The sequence below is a fragment of the Columba livia genome, chromosome 1, assembly GCF_036013475.1.
Source record: "Columba livia isolate bColLiv1 breed racing homer chromosome 1, bColLiv1.pat.W.v2, whole genome shotgun sequence".
In the NCBI taxonomy this organism is placed as follows: Eukaryota; Metazoa; Chordata; class Aves; order Columbiformes; family Columbidae; genus Columba; species Columba livia.
Window position 1 is genome coordinate 1,391,615 of NC_088602.1, and position 19,075 is coordinate 1,410,689.

The following is a 19,075-nucleotide window of genomic DNA, read 5'->3' on the forward strand; positions in this document are numbered from 1 at the left end:
CTTAGCTGTACATAGCCTTTTTTTTGGTTAATATTTTTAGGATGTTGTCCCATCCCAACAGATGGGATGAGGGATGAGTTAACTCCAAATGCGACACACGCCCTGCCTCACCATGTGAAATCAGGTGTGAGTTAACTCTGGGTATTTCTGCATGGTAATACGAAGTGAATGACAGACAATCACTCCAGGGGTCCAATCCAGTTATGAATTTACTAAAAAACACGTGGTGGAATACAAATTACAACAACTAGTGACTTGGCAAAAGTATGTTATAATATCACAAAACTTGTAAATACATTGACAGCAAAAGCTCTTCTAAAAATGGTGGATTGGCAACAATTAGTAACTAAAATGCGAAGCTTAACAAGACGTTAGCAGCAGAACATACAATAATAGTGCTTTTATATGCTCAACAAAAAGGAAAAGAGAGAGAGAGAAGGAAAACTAAGATATCAAAGAGAGAGAGAGACAGTAAGATACCACCACTCCACAAGCCGATGGATCCCACAGCATCCTCTGGAGGTGGGGGAGATGCATTAAAGATTTGGGTACATGCCTCCACCTCATGTCACACATGAGGTCATCTTTTAACCTAGTTTATTTACATGTGAGATAGGAGAGGGCGGTTCCTCCCTCCGTTTGCTCTTCATGCTAATTAGGAAGGCTCTTCTGGAAATGGGTCTGGGGTCTTCACACTAGGAGAAAGTTCACAGTACTGACCAGAAGTGAGTTGTTTTGCCCATCAGGGGCAGCCGTTGGTTCGTGTTTTCTTCTTGTAGCTGTTCGCCTGACCAATGGTTCCTCTCTATCATCCCAATTAGGCCATGAGGCCTTCACAGCAACACTGTTAATTGCCTATATATATTACAAGGTATCTGCCACCAGGGCCATCTATCTTTTCCATCCAAAGTATCAATCACAAAACATTGGGAAAGATCAGATGAGGTGTCTGCCTCCACAGCCATCTAGCTTTTCCTCCCAAAGTGACAAAAACCAGGTGTTTGAGGCATAACATAGCCCTTTGTTCTGCTTCGGATGGGGGGCGTGCTTCAAGGTTGTCACAGATGTATAGTGCAGGATCGCAGATGTTGCTTTGGGCGACCATTCTCTTTCCCCTTAATACCTCAGGAGACTCCCAGCTCACCATCTTGCGGAGAGTGAACTTGGTTAAAGCTCGCAAAAGGGGGTTGTGACAAAGTCCTTTGAGCACTCGTGACCGAATCGGAGACAGACAGAGACGCGGACTCAATATGAGGTGCAGTCAAAGTCAATTTAATAAACTACTAGCACGGTTTTTATATTCTCTACAGCAGGCTCAGGCGTAGCAACAGACATATGGTTGGTTAATACAAAGCAATCACGCATCCCACCCCCCAAGGTGATAAGGCATTCGCAGTTGTCCATGCATTGTCCAGCGCGCTGGCGACATTCACTATATTATCATCTCAGCAGAGATAACATTTAACCAGCTCAGGTCACTTCTTTGTTCCTCACTATCTATGACCTTTGATCTGCTGCTGAGTCTGGGTCATGTCAAGCACAGGATTGTTCATAGATAACTTCTGATACAGATGGTGAGCTCCTTCTTTCAAAAACTCTTCTACACCATCTCAGTTACTGGTATGATACAAGTGGAAACAAAAAACGCTTCACCATGTTTTGCCTTTCACAAATGTCATAACTAATGATGATTGGGGATGGCATGGATGCAGCTGCACGAGGAGTAACCAAGTTGGGGCCTTGAATTGTACCTATGGGGTAAAAAATCGTGCAGCAACAAAAACAAGGCTAATGGCAGGAGCATTTGGAACTGGGTCAACCACCTATCATGACAGCCCCAAAGGAGGTAAATGGAGTCCCTTTTCAAATGGTGCCTGCGCCCTGCAAGGCCATTATTGGATTTGTGGATTTTCCAACATTGCATGGTTCTTGATTACTTGTTAGCCAAAGAAAAGTGGGTCTGTGGTAAACTAAATTATTCTAATTGTTGTTTAAAGACTGACAATGGCCAAGTTGTTAAGCAAATCACCATGGCAATACGAAAGCTAGACCGTGTTGCTGTCCAACCCCGGAAGAGTTGGGAAGCTGAACCCTCCTCTGGGCTTCCAGGTGCCCTGTGGATTAAATGCATTCTGGTTTATATGCTATGTGGTGTTATATTATTGTTACTCCTTCCCCATTTAAATCACTGAAATATCCAATTATAGATGCTTCACTGCAGGGGGATGTTAAACCAGGCTAAGCCTGAATCCACAGTCATAAAGACTGTATAAAATTAAGCTCTTTTCCATACTTACCTGTTTTTGCTACTTTCCTGCCACCATGGACAAGGAAGCAGCAAATTTTGAGCCATGGGGTGGTGTCTCAAAGTCTGTTTGCTCCTGAATATTTCTGCCATGAAGAGCCACATCATTTTCCAGACACTGGCTTGGCCACAAGTCACAGAGAACCTGCCCAGCTCCGGGCAATAGGGGACTTGCCTGGCTACAAGCGATCACCTTCCCTGCGGAGGCACACGCTGTACTACACGGGACCAGCGTGTCGGGACTGAGAACACGTGCAGATGTGCGGACCAGACAGCATGTGCCATTGCCCGGGAAACGACATCCCAGAATAGCTCAAAAATGCCTTAAAGAATCTGTAAGACCAGACAGAGACCCCCACCACTGACAGGTATTACATGTGTACCACTCAGGGATGTAAGGGGTACTCATTTTTGAGTGATGAACAAGCTGCCTTCCTAGACACACCATCCCACCTACTAGAGAGAAAACCCCGCTGGATCCATCCACGGTGGTGAGTGTCTCTTGCAAATCTATCCCCACTGCTCGCTAGGTTTCCTCCTCTCCCACCTCCTTCTCCCTGTCGTATCCATATGTCCTTATGCTTGAGGTGCTGGTTTGACTGAAAGTTAGTTAATTTTCTTCATGCAGTTAGAAACTTCTTTTTTGTAGCTAGCGGGGTTATTATTTGTGAGCTGTGAGGCAGCTGGGAAGGGGGTCATAGATAAGACAGACCTTGACTGACATGCAGACTGATCCATAAGAGTATTCCATGCCATTTATGCCATGCTTCATATTTAAAGAGAGTCAGGATCTGACGGCTGGTGGCCAAGTCAGGATGGAGTTGGGGCAGACAGGGATGGACAGGGACTGAATCCCATTCTGGTTCTGCTCTGTTTCGGGGAGTTCTGTTTGGGAGCGTCATCAGTTCAGCCTTTTGCCATCCTGCCGTGTTGCAGTGGCCTCTGGGCCTTTCTGCATTTTGTGCCTGTTGATGGTTCGCAGCTGCTTTGTTTTGCTCAAGTAGGCACAAGTTCAGTGAATGTGAGTGGAACTTTACAACACACAGTTTTAGATTTCAGCAAATTTACCTACTAAATAATGCAAAGCTGACAGTATACTAAAAAAAACCCCATAGAATTATAAGCTTGTAAGTGATTAATTCTATCTGAACTGTATTTCTTTAAGCTAAATGACTGACACAAAATGTAAACGGCACTCATCCAGTGATCTGTGTAAAACTCATGGGTTGAAATGAAGAATGTTCAGTATAAGAGGAAGGGAATAATGACAATGATGATAATGATGTAAGAATATACAAAACAAGTTATGCACAATATAATCACTCACCATCTGCTGACTGATGCCCAGCCCATCCCCAAGCCACAGTGCCCTGGCCAACTGCCCCCCAGTTTCTATACTGAGCATGATACCATATGGTAAGGAACAGCCCTTTGGCCACTTTGTTTCAGCTGTCCCGGCTGTGCCCCCTCCCAGCTGGCAGGGCACCAGAACCTGAAAAATCCTTGACTGCTCAGCAACAACTCAAAACATCCAGGTATTAGCAACATTCTTCTCATTCTCAATCCAGAATGCAGCACCATACCAGCTACTTGGAACAAAACTTACTCTATCCCAAACAAAACCAGGATCTACCCCCACAGCATCCCCCAGCACCCCACTGGCCCCCCAGCAGCAGATTCAGGGGGTGCCGGGCTGCGGAGGCGGCTGCAGGCTGGGGGTGCCGTGGGTGCGCTGGTGAGCCAGCATGAGCCTCTCCTTCCAAAACCGCTTCTCGCAGACACCGCACTGGAAGGGCTTGGCCTCTGCCTGTCCCCCCACTGCAGACAGACACCCCGTCTCCCACTGGACATATGCCGGCCCAAGCCCCAGGCTCTGGTGCACCTGCTGGTGTCTCTTCAGGTGCTTCTTCTCCCTGAAGCTCTTGCCATATTGGTTGCAAGCGAAGGCATCTCCCTGGTGTGGATGCGCTGGTGGATGATGAGGTTCTTCTTCTGCCTGAAGCTCTTGCTGCAGCTGGTGCAGGTGAAGGGCTTCTCCCCAGTGTGGATGCGCTGGTGACTCAGCAGGTGCTGACTCTGGACAAAGCTCTTGCCACAGTCGGTGCAGGTGAAGGGCTTCTCACCGGTGTGGATACGCTGGTGGATGCAGAGGCTCTTCTTCTGCCTGAAGCTCTTACCGCACTCGCTGCAGGTGAAGGGCTTCTCCCCAGTGTGGATGCGCTGGTGACTCAGCAAGCTGTCCCTGCAGACAAAGCACTTGCTACAGTCAGTGCAGGCAAAGGGCTTCTCCCCAGTGTGGATGCGCTGGTGGATGCAGAGGCTCTTCTTCTGCCTGAAGCTCTTGCCGCAGTCCGTACAGACAAAGGGCTTCTCCCCAGTGTGGATCTGCTGGTGGATGAAGAGACCCTTCTTCTCCTTGAAGCTCTTGCCACAGTCAGTGCAAGTGAAGGGCCTCTCCCCAGTGTGGATACGCTGGTGGATGACAAGGGTTGACTTCTTCCTGAAGCATTTGCTGCATTCAACGCAAGCAAAGGGTTTCTCCCCAGTGTGGATGCGCTGGTGACTCAGCAGGGTCTGCCTTTCAATAAATCTCTTGCCACAGTTGGTGCAGGTGAAGGGCTTCTCCCCGGTGTGGATGCGCTGGTGGATAATGAGCTTCCTCTTCTCCCTGAAGCTCTTGCCGCAGTCAGCGCAGGCAAAGGGCTTCTCCCCAGTGTGGATGCGCTGGTGACTGATGAGGGTCGACTTCCTCCTGAAGCTCTTCCTGCAGTTGGTGCACGCAAAAGGCTTCTCCCCGGTGTGGATGAGTTGGTGACTCAGCAGGTGTGATCTTTGGACAAAGCTCTTGCCACAGTCAGTGCATATGAAGGGCTTCTCCCCTGTGTGGATGCGCTGGTGGATGATAAGTCTCTTCTTCTGCCTGAAGCTTTTGCCACAGTTGGAGCAGGTGAAGGGCTTCTCCCCAGTGTGGATGCGCTGGTGGATGATGAGGCTCTTCTTCTCCCTGAAGCTCTTGTCACAGTCATTGCAGTGGAAGGGATGCTCACGCATGTGGCTTGATATGTGGACATCCAGTGCCACCTGGCTCTTAAATCTCTTGTTGCACTCGGAGCACCTGGGAGGGCTCTTCCGTAGTGGTTTCCGTTCTGGAAGGGTGGGGAGGTGGAGGTTCCCTAACTGGGCCCCCCGGCTCCCACCGGGCTGGCTGAACGCCAAGCCCCTCTTACACATCCCGCCCGAGTTTGGCATCCCTGGGAGCTGGCTGTTCTCAGTCCCGGCACGCTGGTCCCATGTAGTCCTGTGTGTGCCCCGGCACGTGAAGGTGATCACTTGTAGCCAGGTAAGTCCCCTGTTGCCTGGAGCTGGGCAGGTTTCCTGGGGATCGTAGCTAGGCAATTCTTCCAGGAGGGACGTCACTGCCCAGAGACAGGAGCAAAGAGAATTTCAGACTTTTATCATAACATATGGTCCCTGAAAACTGTTCACCATCCAGTCTGCCACTTTAAAAAACACCAGGTCTCCAGCACCCTCCTGTCAGCCTCTCAGGAATCCCCTCAGTCTCCCAGTGCGTCCCACAACTGACGGCTGCTGGGGAGGAGAGAACAGGGTCACTGCCAGGGACAGGATGGGCACGTAGGACCTCTCCCCATGGGGAGCGGCTTGGACAACCTGCCAGCCTCACATCCTTTCAGGCACATGGATCACCTAGACCAAGGGGAAGGTGCCAGTTGAGCCCCCCAAGCCCCTACCATACCCCTGGTACCCACCTGGCACAGGGCTCTGGTGCCTCTGCTGCTTCCCAGGGACGTCTGGCACACACGGTGTCTCTTCTCGCTCCATCTTGCAGATGATCTCTGGTTTGACGTTGGCCCAGCCTGTCCGGGGCACAGAGAGAAGCCCCCTCTCCCGCACTGCCGGGACAGCAGCACCGGCCGCCGCACCCACAGCCCCAGCATCCCCCCCACCCCGCTCCTCTCTCCTGTCCCTGCCAGGCTGCGACTTCAGCCCCCACATCCCTGCACCTACAGCCTCCTCTCGCCTCGCCCCCGTCACCTCGGCCACTCTCCTGCAGACAGGACACCTGGGAACAGCTCAAAGCTGCGCCTGGGAGGTTTAGACTGGATGTGAGGAAGCATTTCTGTACTGAGGGGGTGGTCAATCCCTGGAACAGGCTGCCTGGAAAAGTAGACAATGCCCCAAGCCTGTCCCTGTTGGAGAGGAATTTGGTCAACACCCTTCAGAACATGCCGCAGCTTGTGGTCACACAGATACACTAGATGTCCCTCAGGTCCCTTAACACTGAAAAAGGCCATTCCATCCCACTCTCTTTCCCAGGACTGCTCTCCACAGAAGGCTGCCTGACAGGTTCAAACCTGCAATCACAACCGCTCAGGCAGCAACGGAGAGAGCTGGATTTTCCTGTTTAGGGGCTCCAGCTCAGCTAAAGAGGTGAATTCCAGCTCCACCCCAGCCCAACATCACCAGAGAGTCCTCACCCAGTGAGGCGACCATCTGGTAGTTCTCCAGCATCACCTCCTGGTAGAGCTGCCGCTGACAGCCCGACAGCTTTGCCCACTCCTCGGGGGAGAAGTAGAGCGCCACGTCCTCAAACGTCACCGACATCTGCAGCAAGAAGCACACCCGGCTCAGCACATCGTACCACACGTTTGCTAAACACCTCTGCTGAAATCCTGCTACTGCTGAGCAGGTTCCTGCTGGCATCAGGGACTCTGGCATCCTGAGGGCAGCACTGGGAGAGCATCCTGTGCAAGGGAAGGATGAGGGCAGAGGGGCAGTTCTGGCACAGTTGGGTCACACAGCAGGGGGGGCTCGCTCAGAGCACCAGCCAGGAGAAGGGCAGGGCTGGCAGGCTTAGAGGCAGGTTTCCCCTGCTCACACCAGATTAAGGACCACGCCAGACCAGTGGGAACTGAGCCCTGTCCCACACCCACGCCACAAGCCAGATCACCCACCAGGACCGGGCACAGCACCGTGACACAAGGGCTGGCCTGAGGCCTGGCAGCAGGCACGCTCCTGCCTGCCCCTGCCCGTGGTGCGGCTCAGCGGGCAGGAACGGGAGCACCCTGCACCGCACCGGGTCTCAAAACACTTCTCTCCCACACCAACCGGACTCCCAACCCAGAAGGTCCCACGGGTGTTTTGCTGCTGCTGCACCACGGCATCTACCACGGCAATCCCAGCCCGTGGTGTCCCCAGAGCCAGGGCCGTGCCTGACCCCCACCTTGCCGCAGCAGCCTGGAGCCCGGCGCGTCGCTGCTCTCAGCGCGGAGATGGAGTCCCGTGCAGGTATTGATCCGGGAAGAGGGAGGCAGGATGCTCTGGATTCCACGTGAGGTGCCTGTCCCATCACCAGCCACACCAGCACAGCCAGGACAGATGTTGCTCACAGGAACAATATTTTCATGGAGAAATCAGGGACACAAGTTCACTCACCTGCCCACAACTGCCTTCCCTGCACCTCAAGCCTCCACAGCTACTGGGAAAAGGACCGACTCAAAGACTGTCACTCAACAACCCGGCCAGCCTGGGGCAAAGCCAAGAAAGAGACACGAGAAAAAAGAGGCTTTGGAAGGTCCCGAGTACCCAAATCTTCCTCCGGTGCCCCAGAAGGGCAGCACGAAGATGTGCGGGGGTGTCCCGGGGGTCTGAGCACCCGGCCCGGCCCCAGCCCAGCCCTTCCCAGCGCCGGGACCGCCAGGGCCGGATCCAGGGGGGCCCGGGCGGCTGGACACGGAGCAGCGTGTCCGCGTTGCACGGGGTCCACGGGGCGAGCCGGGGAAAGGCCGGAGCGCCGGGGGGAGCCGGGCCCTAAGGGGAGTGCGGGGGGGGTCCGGCAGGGCTGGGGGGCGGCCGGCGGAGGGGAGAGCACGGGAGGGGCCGTCGGGGCCGCCGAGTCCCCTCCGCCGGGACCCCGCGGGCCAGCAGCGCCCATCCCCGTGCCGCGGGCCCGCCGCCCGCCGCCCCTACCTGCGCCGGGGCCGCGCCGCCAGCCCCGCACGGACAAAGGCGGCGCCGGGAGCCGCCGGCAGCGTCAGCCCGGGAGGGCCGCCCGCCGCCGGTGCAGCACGGGAGGTGTAGTCCTGCCGCTCCGCCCCGCTCGGCTCGGGGGGGCGGGCACCGGGAGCACCGCTGTGTCCTTGCGGCCCCTGGCCCTGCCCGCCACCCCTGGCCACTCGGGTCCCCTGCAAATGGAGTCCTGGGCTCGGGGGCACCGGGACACGCGGGGGCCGGAGCACCTGGGGGGTGGGAGGGGCTGTCAGTGTGCTCAGGTGTCTCTAATAGGGGAGAAAATCAAAAGGGAAGGAGAAACTTGGGTTGAGATAAGCACAGTTTAATAAAATAACTAAACCTTAATACACAAAACAAGCGAAAAAACAAGAGTGAGAAATGCCTGAGAGGAAAGAGAGAAATGTGGAAGGTCCCAACTCTCCTTAAATATGAAGCATGAGGCTAATGGGATGGAATACTCCTATTGATCAGTCTGGATGTCAGTCAGGCTCTGCCCCGTCCATGCCCCCCTTCCTCGGTGCCTCACACCTGTGGGCTGAGCGCTCACAATGCTCTCGGCTATAAAAACTGAGCCATTAAAAACATTAACTATGTGCTGGGGTGTTATCCTGTTAATGACCCTGTCAATTGACTGTGGCTCCCACCCCTCCTGCCCCACCAGCAGGTGGAGGTGGAGTCACCCTGCCCTGGGGTAGGGGAGGATGTGACTATCAGCACCTTGGTACCACCCTGGATGTGTACATGGGGACAGGCACAGTGGGGCATAAAAGGTGCTAAAAGAGCCATGAACTGCCCCATTGCAGGCTCCAGATCTCAGAGGGATGTGCAACTGCCACACTGTACTTAAAAGAGGCTGATAAGAAAGATGGGGACAGACTTTTGAGCAGGGCCTGTTGTGATAGAACAAGGGATGATGGTTTTAAACTAAAGGAGGGAGATTCAGGTTCAAGCATGAGGAATAATTTTTTACAATGAGGGTAGTAAAGTACTGAAACAGTTTGTGCGGAGAGGTGGTGGATGAGCCATCCCTGGAGACATCCCAGGCCAGGCTGGTTGCTCTGAGCAACCTTATCTGGGTGAAGACGTCCCTGCTCATGGCAGGGGTTGGACTTGATGACCTTATTTGATTGTATGACTATGAATGAGGTGTTTTTGCCAGTCCTTTCCAGTTAGGCTCATTTCAGCCTCTACTATAGTCAGCTCCTGGGATCTCCCAGTCCGTCCAGAAATGCAGATGGATTTTGTTCCTTTGCAGTTTGATGGGGTTATTGTGCACTGAGCACCAGTGTCTACCAAAGCTCTGTACTCCTGGGAGTCTGTCATACCAGGCCATGGAATCTGCCCAGCCTCTAGCAGGCATCCATGAGTGGATTTGTGGTATGCATCTTCTGTGGGAAGAAATTAGAAGTTCCTTCAAACAGATCAGAATCTTTTCTCCCGTTTCTGGAAACTGAAGCAGCCATTTTCCTAGGAGTTCTTGTCTTAACTCACGTACCCATTCCTGAACAGTTGAGGCAAGAAGCCAACTTGGCTGAGCAGGGATATTCTTCTTGAACTACGGTGTAAAAAGAAAGCATATGTTTAGTGGAAGCAAGATTGGGTGTTGTGGGAGGATTGCAGAGATGCTGGTCACCACTGCAGGTAGGAAATTAATGTGGTCAAAACCCAGCTAGAGTTGAAGGTGGCTGGTACTGTGAGGGACAGTAAAAAGTGCTTTTGAAAATGTGTTAATGTTAAAAGGCAAGCGAGAAATAACTTTGGCTCATAACTTGATGAGCATGGTCACCTCATTAACAGCAACATAGACAAAGCTGAGATGATTCATGCTTTCCTTGCCTTGGTCTTCAACACTGAAGATGGGTTCTGGGACTCCCATAGCCCTGGGCTAGAGAACAATAATCCAAATCAGTTCGGAACATGTGCAGGATTTACTGCTCCGGCTAGATCTCTACAAGTCGATGGAGCCTGATGGGATTCATCTAAGGGTACTTAAAGAGCCGGCTGATGTCATAGCGAGACCTGTCTGTGATTTTCCCACACTCCTGGGAATCTGAAGAGGTCCCACTTTGTTGGAATGATAAAGGACTCAGCATTCCGATTCAATGTGAATCACGCAAAGCCATTTATTACAGAAACAATCCTCCTTATATATGCAACTATATTCTAATCACGCGTCCACGCTCCAAGCATGGATTCGCTAAATGAGTATCATGGGCTGTCTGTCCACGCGCTGGAGTCTCACTGATGATAGGTCCGATGATTCACGCCATGTTGAGGCCCTGTACACCCCTCTTTCTCACAGCAGATTCTGATCTCAGCTTCTCGAAGCGGCCTTGATATTCCTTTGAGCCTGACTAATTCAGCAACAAATCTTCATCTATGAAAACCCCTCCACACCAGTTGACTGGAAGTCAGACAGTTGAATCATGGATGTGGTCATGGGGTGGATGTGTGGCAAGTGCACTTCCTTACCCACACCACCCCTCTGAAAGCACCGAAGACAGTGACTTTGACCACTTTGATCATGCATTCTAGAGTATGGGGATTGCTTGAGTGTGGTGGATGCACTCAACCTCGCCCCAGCCAAACCAGCATTACTTTGGTCCAGGATCCAGAGGAGGGAAGGGCCTGAGCCACAGCCAGGCCAAGAACTCCTTCCAGGAGACCCACAAGGAAGCAGAATGGCACAGTGAACACCAGTGGCTTGTGTGCACAGGGAGTCTTGCGCAGACTTTTCCTACTGTGTGCAATTTGAGTACGGGTCAACCACTTCATTCTACAAATACAACAGCCTGAATGAGCCACTTTGAGCTCTCCCTGCTAAATAAGTGAGCTGTGTGGCAATGGGTTTACTACTCAGAGGTCAGTGGATGAGCCCAATTCAAGTTCAATATTAATTCTTTAGCTTAAGTAGATGCACGCCAAATGTAATGGATTATTTAGAAAGATAAGGTTGTGTGAATTTTAATATACTGATTCATATTACTTGGTAGACTAGATTTACTAAAATTTTAAGCTGTAAAGTCCGGCTTGTATTCACCAAAAGCAACTGCAGACTACACTAAACGTTTGCAAGATTAAGTCTGGCTTGTATTTTGCTGGGAAGGATGGAACTGACTGGGAAAGCAATGGTCCAAGGCTAACGTGGAGTCAGAGAAAAGAGGTTCAATGGGGAGCAAAAGGACCTGGTGGTGAAATTTCGTTATTGGACTGAATCATGGTGTGAATGGTCTGTAAAGATATAAAAGTTTGTAGTTTTCTGTGCTTGGCGGGCCTCTGCGCAGGTACCCAGCTTGAGCCAGCCCTTCTGCTATTCTACTGCATTAAATTTTTTATTTTGTGAGAATTTTGTTTCCTGAAAGTCTGTTTTGCATGCGGTTAACGGCCTCACCTGAAAGTTTGCCTTTGGAGCTCTAAATAGAGGCTCCGGATTGAACAGTTATGAGGGAGAGAAGAATCCTGACAGTTTGCACCGTGATGGATACAGTCCTTGTCTGAGAGTTTGCCTTCAGAGCTCCAAGGCACAGCCCATGGAGTGAATGGTTATCAGGGAGGGAAAACGCCTGAAAGTTTGCTTCATGAACGGATACACACCCCTGGAGAGAAGTTCAGCAGCATTCAGCTTGGCATATTTCCCCCATGCAGTAAATAATAGAGTGAACCTGCCACTGAACTCTTATAAGTTGCACTTCTCTTTAAGAAATCTATACATTGTTCTGCAGCAAGCAGACCCTAAAATTACTCCCCCGTGATGCTTACGGAGGGAGAATGTTGTATGATGATATACAATACCACAACCACCACAGAGAGGGCGGTACCTCGAGTGTTGTCTCGTCTCTGCCCAGTGTTAATTCTATCCACAATGTATTTGAAGAAGCTCTTTCTGTTGTCCTTGACCCCTCTCGCAAGGTTTAATTCTAAGGAGGCCTTGGCTTTTCTAGTTGCCTCCCTACACCCTCTGACAACAGCCTTATATTCTCCCCAAGTGGCCAGACCCTCCTTCCATGATCTGTAGACTCTTCCACTTGAGTTTGCCCAGCAGTTCCCTCTTTAACCAAGCAGGTCTCCCGGTTCCCTTCCTTCACTTCCTACCTGTTGGGATGCTCTGATCTCGAGCTTGGAAGAAGCAGACCTTGAATGCTAACCAACCTCCTCAACAGTCACTTAGACTCTGGAAATAAAGCAAGAGGTGGCGAACCCATGGCAGCATCAGTTGGTCCTGTAAAGAGAGTCACTAAAAAGACTGCTCTCATGATGGATGATGACCAGGGAGCATCATCAACACAAGGGGAAGGGCAAGAGATAACCAGTCGATCCTTTCCTCAAAGTGAGCCAACAGATATGTGAAAAGATTTTGGCCATCATGAAGGTGAGAACGTTGTATCCTAGCTGCTGCGATGCTGGAATAATGGAGTCAGTGGTCTGGAACTAGACAGTAAGGAGTCCAGGCAGCTGGGATCTCTGTTGAGGGATGCAACTGTTGACAGGGCAATTGCAAGAGAGAAAGAATCCACCAGCCTCTGGAGTCAAATCCTGACAGCCATGAAGACAAGGCTTCCCATGTTATTTGTCATCCAGGGAAATGGAATACTATGCAGAGAGGTATCCTGCTCCTGAGAGAATTAGCTGTGCAGGATATAATTTATTTTGAGGCAAACAGTCAAGAGAAGACAGGTCCAGGTAGAATAATTTGTACCTGACTCATCAGACATCATCAGATCCCAATGGATGTGACCAACAAAATAGTGTGGAAACGACAGGTTGTGTGGTTTTAGATAAAGGGCCTTGGAAGGAAGGAGGGAAGGAAGGAAGGAAGGAAGGAGGGAGGGAAGGAAGGAAGGGAGAAAGAGAGAGAAAAAATAATGAAGGAAAGAAAGAAGGAAAGAAGGAAGGAAAGAAGGAAGGAAGGAAAGAAGGAAAGAAAGAAAAAGAAAAAGAAAGAAAGAAAAAGAAAGAAAGAAAGAAAGAAAGAAAGAAAGAAAGAAAGAAAGAAAGAAAGAAAGAAAGAAAGAAAGAAAGAAAGAAAGAAAGAAAGAAAGAAAGAAAGAAAAGAAAGAAAGAAAGAAAGAAAGAAAGAAAGAAAGAAAGAAAGAAAGAAAGAAAGAAAGAAAGAAAGAAAGAAAGAAAGAAAGAAAGAAAGAAAGAAAGAAAGAAAGAAAGAAAGAAAGAAAGAAAGGAAGAAAGAAAGAAAGAAAGAAAGAAAGAAAGAAAGAAAGAAAGAAAGAAAGAAAGAAAGAAAGAAAGAAAGAAAGAAAGAAAGAAAGGAAGGAAAGAAAGAAAGAAAGAAAGAAAGAAAGAAAGAAAGAAAGAAAGAAAGAAAGAAAGAAAGAAAGAAAGAAAGAAAGAAAGAAAGGAAGGAAAGAAAGGAAGAAAGAAAGAAAGAAAGAAAGAAAGAAAGAAAGAAAGAAAGAAAGAAAGAAAGAAAGAAAGAAAGAAAGAGAAAGAAAGAAAGAAAGAAAGAAAGAAAGAAAGAAAGAAAGAAAGAAAGAAAGAAAGAAAAGAAAGAAAGAAAGAAAGAAAGAAAGAAAGAAAGAAAGAAAGAAAGAAAGAAAGAAAGAAAGAAAGAAAGAAAGAAAGAAAGAAAGAAAGAAAGAAAGAAAGAAAGAAAGAAAGAAAGAAAGAAAGAAAGAAAGAAAGAAAGAAAGAAAGAAAGAAAGAAAGAAAGAAAGAAAGAAAGAAAGAAAGAAAGAAAGAAAGAAAGAAAGAAAGAAAGAAAGAAAGAAAGAAAAGAAAGAAAGAAAGAAAGAAAGAAAGAAAAGAAAGAAAGAAAGAAAAGAAAGAAAGAGAAAGAAAGAAAGAAAGAAAGAAAGAAAGAGAGAGAAGGAAAGAAGGAAAGAAAGGGAGAAAGTAAGAAGCAGAAGGAAATGCTGTTGCTGACTCTTACACTGTAGCTACAGTCCGCTTCCAATCTGCCAGGGCTTCACAGGCTTTTTTCTATCTAAATGCTGCTGCTTTAAAAAAGATGTTTGATCTCACATTTGAACAAGCGAAAGCCATAGTTCACTCTTGCCTGGAATGTCAAGGCCTTATTACAAATTCACTCTCTCTTGGAGTTAACCCTTGCGGGCTCACAGCTAATGCCATTTCACAGACTGATGTTACACATTTCATCTTTTGGCTGTTTGAAATACGTACATGTTCCTATAGATACTTTTTTGGGGTATGCTTTGTGCATCTGTTTATACTAGTGACAAAAGCGAGGATGTTCAGCATCACTGGACCTGCAGCTTTGCTCTGCTGGGCGTTACACAACAGATTAAAACTGACAACAGTCCTGGATACACTGCTAGATCCACACAATATTTTTTATAGCAACAGGGTGTATTTCACATTCTCACACTGGACAGGCCATTGTTGAAGGGGCACATTCCACACTGAAACAAATGTAATTGCAACAAAAAAGGGGGAATATGATGCCTCAGGAACAATTAGACAATGCAATGTATACTTTCAACTTTTTGAATCGTGCTATGTGTCCCTCCTCTCTCACAGCAGCGGAAAAACACTTCTGTGCTCCAGATTCACTGTCTCAGAGACCAAAGGTTTTATACCAGAATCCCCTGTGCAACAGTCAAGGGCCTGTAGAGTTAATAACCTGGGGAAGGGGATATTGCTTGTGTTCTTCTTCCAATAGGAGCAAAGTGGCTTCCTGCAAAATACATTAAACCTTTCTGTGAGTTGGACAAACACAACACAGGACCAGAGATATGCCAGAGATGCAGCAACTGTCCCTGCAGCAGAGGACAAGCAGCAGAGGACAATGAAGAAACAGAAGAGACCAAAGGAAGCCGACAGTGATGTTACTTGGGGGCAGCTGAAGAAGTTACAACAAAACGCAAGTACTACGATGGCAGCCTGAGGCACCCCCTCACTCCAATTAACACCCTCTTAGCCTATTTGTTATCATCTCCTGCAACAGTGCAGTAAGGTTTTGTTTCGTGATGATCAGTTTTGGCGTGATTCCAACTGTAGAGGGAGAGCATGTATATAGGGCTAACATTGTGGATCCACCTCTTGTCACACCTATAACGTGGTGGGATCCTGACGTTCCTCTCTCCAACAAGGACACGCACTGGGTAGGTGCTGCATGGATACCACCAGCAGGTCAGTTGCTGGAGAACAAGGATCGGATTACATTTAATCAAACACAACAGTATTTTGTTGAGACCCATCCTGCATGTGTTTCTAACAAGCCAGTTAACAATTGTTTAATGATGTCAGAGAAGCTTCACTTGTTTTATCAAGAACGAGATGATAGAGGGGTAGTTCAAGGCAATTTAACTTTTATTTCCATTCTGGTTCTTGAACACCGAGATCTAAGTCACAATTCTACTCTGAAACCTCCTGCTGACATTCCAACATGCAAGGTATCTAAAATAACCATGGGAGATGTTTCGAATTTTTACTGGCCCCCCTGTAAATTAGAGGCACTAGCATATCAGAATGGTACAGATTTACATTATCGGAACTGGGGACTAACTGGTGAAAAGGCTTTCAATGCATTTGTTTTCCTTATCAGAATGGCTAACCAGCCTCCTCCAGTATTTGATAATAACTGTAATGGTTGTAATTTGTACTATTCTATTCTATTGTTTATTAGTAGGTTGATTTGTAATCATAATGCATAACAGGAAAACGACGCATGAGGTATGATGATCCACAGTGGGCATTAGTATTCACCAACAGAATGCCCCCTTTTGACTTTGGAGACAAGAGGTGACTGCACGACCACTCCGAAGGAGCCTGTCGGATGACTGTGGTCACAGGCTGGATTGTGTGGCAGTTGCACATTCCCCTGAGATCTGGAGCCTTCAGTGGGACAGTTGACAGCTCTTTAGCACCCCACTGTGCCTGTCCCCACACACACACCCAGGGTGGTGCCAAGGTGCTGACAGTCACATCCTGCCCTGCTCCAGGGCAGGGTGACTTCACCTCCACCAGCTGGTGGGGCAGGAGGGGTGAGACCCTCAGTCAATTGACAGGGTCCTCAACAAAGAAGGTGCCCAGAGTAGCTGCAAAGCTTCTGGTCCATGTTGTAATGCCCACAGCCACATCTAACCAGACTATAAAACTTGAGTGGTCTTCTCGGAGCAGCGGGTCAGTGAACTGGAGCCCTTTCCTTAGACTGGAACACCATCTAAGGAGATTTCCTGGGATTGAGAGCACCTCACCCCTTTGTTTGGGTGAGTGGTTAATAACTGGATATTTCCTTGAACGAGCCCTCGCCTAACCCAGGCAAGTGATTGTTTCTTGTGAGGACCCTCTGGTTTTGTTTCTTATGTGTGACTACATGCATGTTGTGGATCCTTATTATTCTTAGGTTGTTGTACCACAATAATTTCCTCAACTAATATCTGAACCTGCACTTAATGTTGTTGTAGCGCTAAATAATTGTATAAACCCTGTTTTTAGTTCGTTTATTTTTTACACTTTTCCAGCTAGAATTAAGTCTCTTTTGGAACTTGTTTTCCACCTAAAACTGACTTTGGGTGCCTCCGTGATACAGATAAAGAAGGAGTCAAACTTCTTTCTGTAAAGATGGTTTCTGCTGAGACTGGAGAGCTGTCATTTAAGGGGAAAAATAAAACTCAGCAACTCTTCATTCCTCTGCAATAAATATATGTGAAGCAGCCCTGTTGTGGATAGTAGATGGACAGAACACTTTGGCTACCAGAATAAAACTGCATTGTGATTGGGAATATACTCAAAAGAATTTATGTGTAACATGGTTGAAATGGAATTATAGAGTTTATTAGTGGACTCAAGTGAAAAAACATTTCCAGACAGCATTTCTCAGCTAATGTACAAGACCTGGTTCAGGATTTACCCAGTGCCCTGCAAAAATAACTGCATGATTTGCAAGAATTAACGCTGCAAGATGTAATAGATGACATTTTCTAATAGCTTAAAGTGGTTAGACCCAAAAAGACAGTTTTCAGGCCTCAATCTGCATACGTGGGGTTTTGTGGGAACTGGATGTGCTTGTGTAATGTTTTTTCTTGTAGTCCTCTGAAGCATCTGAAGAATGACACTGAATGTAAAGAAGAATAAAGCCAGGGTCCTCGCTGCTCTCATTGTGAACCCAATGTTCAAAAACAAAAAAGGGGGAGATGTGGGAATGACAATATGTGCTGTTCCACCGAAAGGGCCTTGGACAGGTTATACAGAAGTATGTTTTTTCTGAGTGTAAGGAGTGATAGCCCAGGGCAGTGAGAATGATAGCTCGGGTCAGAAAACTGCCCCCATATGTATGATGTGTGAACGCTGGGCTTTGGCGTGTCGATGTGTGGGTTGAACACCACCCACAAGATATACATGGGAACGTGACTGAAAACAGACACAACATGAGTGTGGTGTGTTTGGAATAACAATTTTGGAAAAAACATCCTGTCTAACCTCTTGGTCCAGGCCCTCTCCTCTTGGCTTCCAGTTGCCCTGTGGATTAAATGCATTCTGTTTTATATGTTATGTCATGTTATATTGTTGTTACTCCTTCCCTATTTAATTCACTGAGATATGCAATTTATAGATGCTTCACCGCAGGGTGATGTTATATTAGGCTGAGACTGAATCCACAGTCACGCAGACTGTATAAAATTAAGCTCTGTTCCGTACTTACCTGTTTTCACTACTTTCCTGCCACCATGGACAAAGAAGCAAAAAACTTTGAGCCACGGGGTGGTATCAGGAACTACTTTTTAAATTAAATGTCTCAAAGTCTGTTTGCTCCTGAATGTCTCTGCCATGAGCAGATACATCATTTTCTGGAGACCTGCATGGCTAAAGTCACAGGGAACCTGCCCAGCTCCAGGCAACAGGGGACTTGCCTGGCTACAAGCGATCACCTTCCCCTGCCAAGGCTCATGGGACCAGCGTGCCAGGACTGAGAGCATGCACAGAAGTGTGGACTGGGCCCGGAAACGACATCCCAGAATAGCCCCAAAATGCATTATAAACGACTGTATGATGACGCAGTAGTGCTTGTGAACTGGAGACCCCCGCCACTGACAGGTATTATGTGTGTACCTCTCTGGGATGTAAGGGGTGGTTATTTTGTGAGCGATGGACAAGCTGCCTTCCTGAGATGCACCACCCCGCCTACTAGAGAGAAAAACCCGCTGGATCCATCCATGGTGGTGAGTGTCTCTTGTAAATCAATCCCCAAAGGTTTCCTTCTTTCCTGTCTGCTTCTCCCTGTCCTATCTTTATTTTTTCCATAACAGACGGGCATCCATTTACAGAAGTCTTTAATAAAGTTCCATAATTAAATGGCATTTGACCTCATTTGCATCTTAAACTCACTCTGGGTACAGTTAACGAATTTCTCCGGCTCACAGCTTCCCAGACCAGACTGCAACAGCATTATATGAGTTTATGGCCAAAAATGTGCACATACTATGATCCCATTCTTTATATCGTTCAATGTGCTGGATTGACTGAGAGTGAGTTAATTTTCTTCATGCAGTTAGAAACCTTTATTTTTCGTAACTAGCAGGGTTATTGTTTGAATTTAGTTTGAGAAGAAGAAGATAGCACCCCGGGACAGCTAATGTTCTTGATTGCTGTTGTCTGAGAGCCGAGGTCTCTGAGCTCTGTGCCCACAGGTGTGAGGCAGCTGGGAAGGGGGCATAGATGGGACAGACTCTGACTGATATCCAGACTGACCAATAAGAATATTCCATGTCATTAGCGTCATGCTTCAAATTTAAGGAGAGTCAGGATCTGATGATTGGTGGCAGA

The 19,075-nt window shown here is 48.2% G+C and overlaps 1 long non-coding RNA gene and 1 pseudogene across 1 annotated transcript; both read right to left on the bottom strand.

Annotated features, from left to right (window-relative positions):
• Window positions 1-1,251: 1,251 nt before the first annotated feature.
• On the bottom strand, window positions 1,252-8,245 carry LOC102091516 (zinc finger protein 250-like; annotated as a pseudogene).
• Window positions 1,252-18,499, bottom strand: LOC135578293 (uncharacterized). Its single transcript, XR_010469771.1, has 2 exons — window positions 18,411-18,499; window positions 1,252-2,736 (listed from the first exon to the last, which is right to left on the bottom strand). It is a non-coding gene; the product is annotated as an uncharacterized LOC135578293 (long non-coding RNA).
• Window positions 18,500-19,075: the final 576 nt, after the last annotated feature.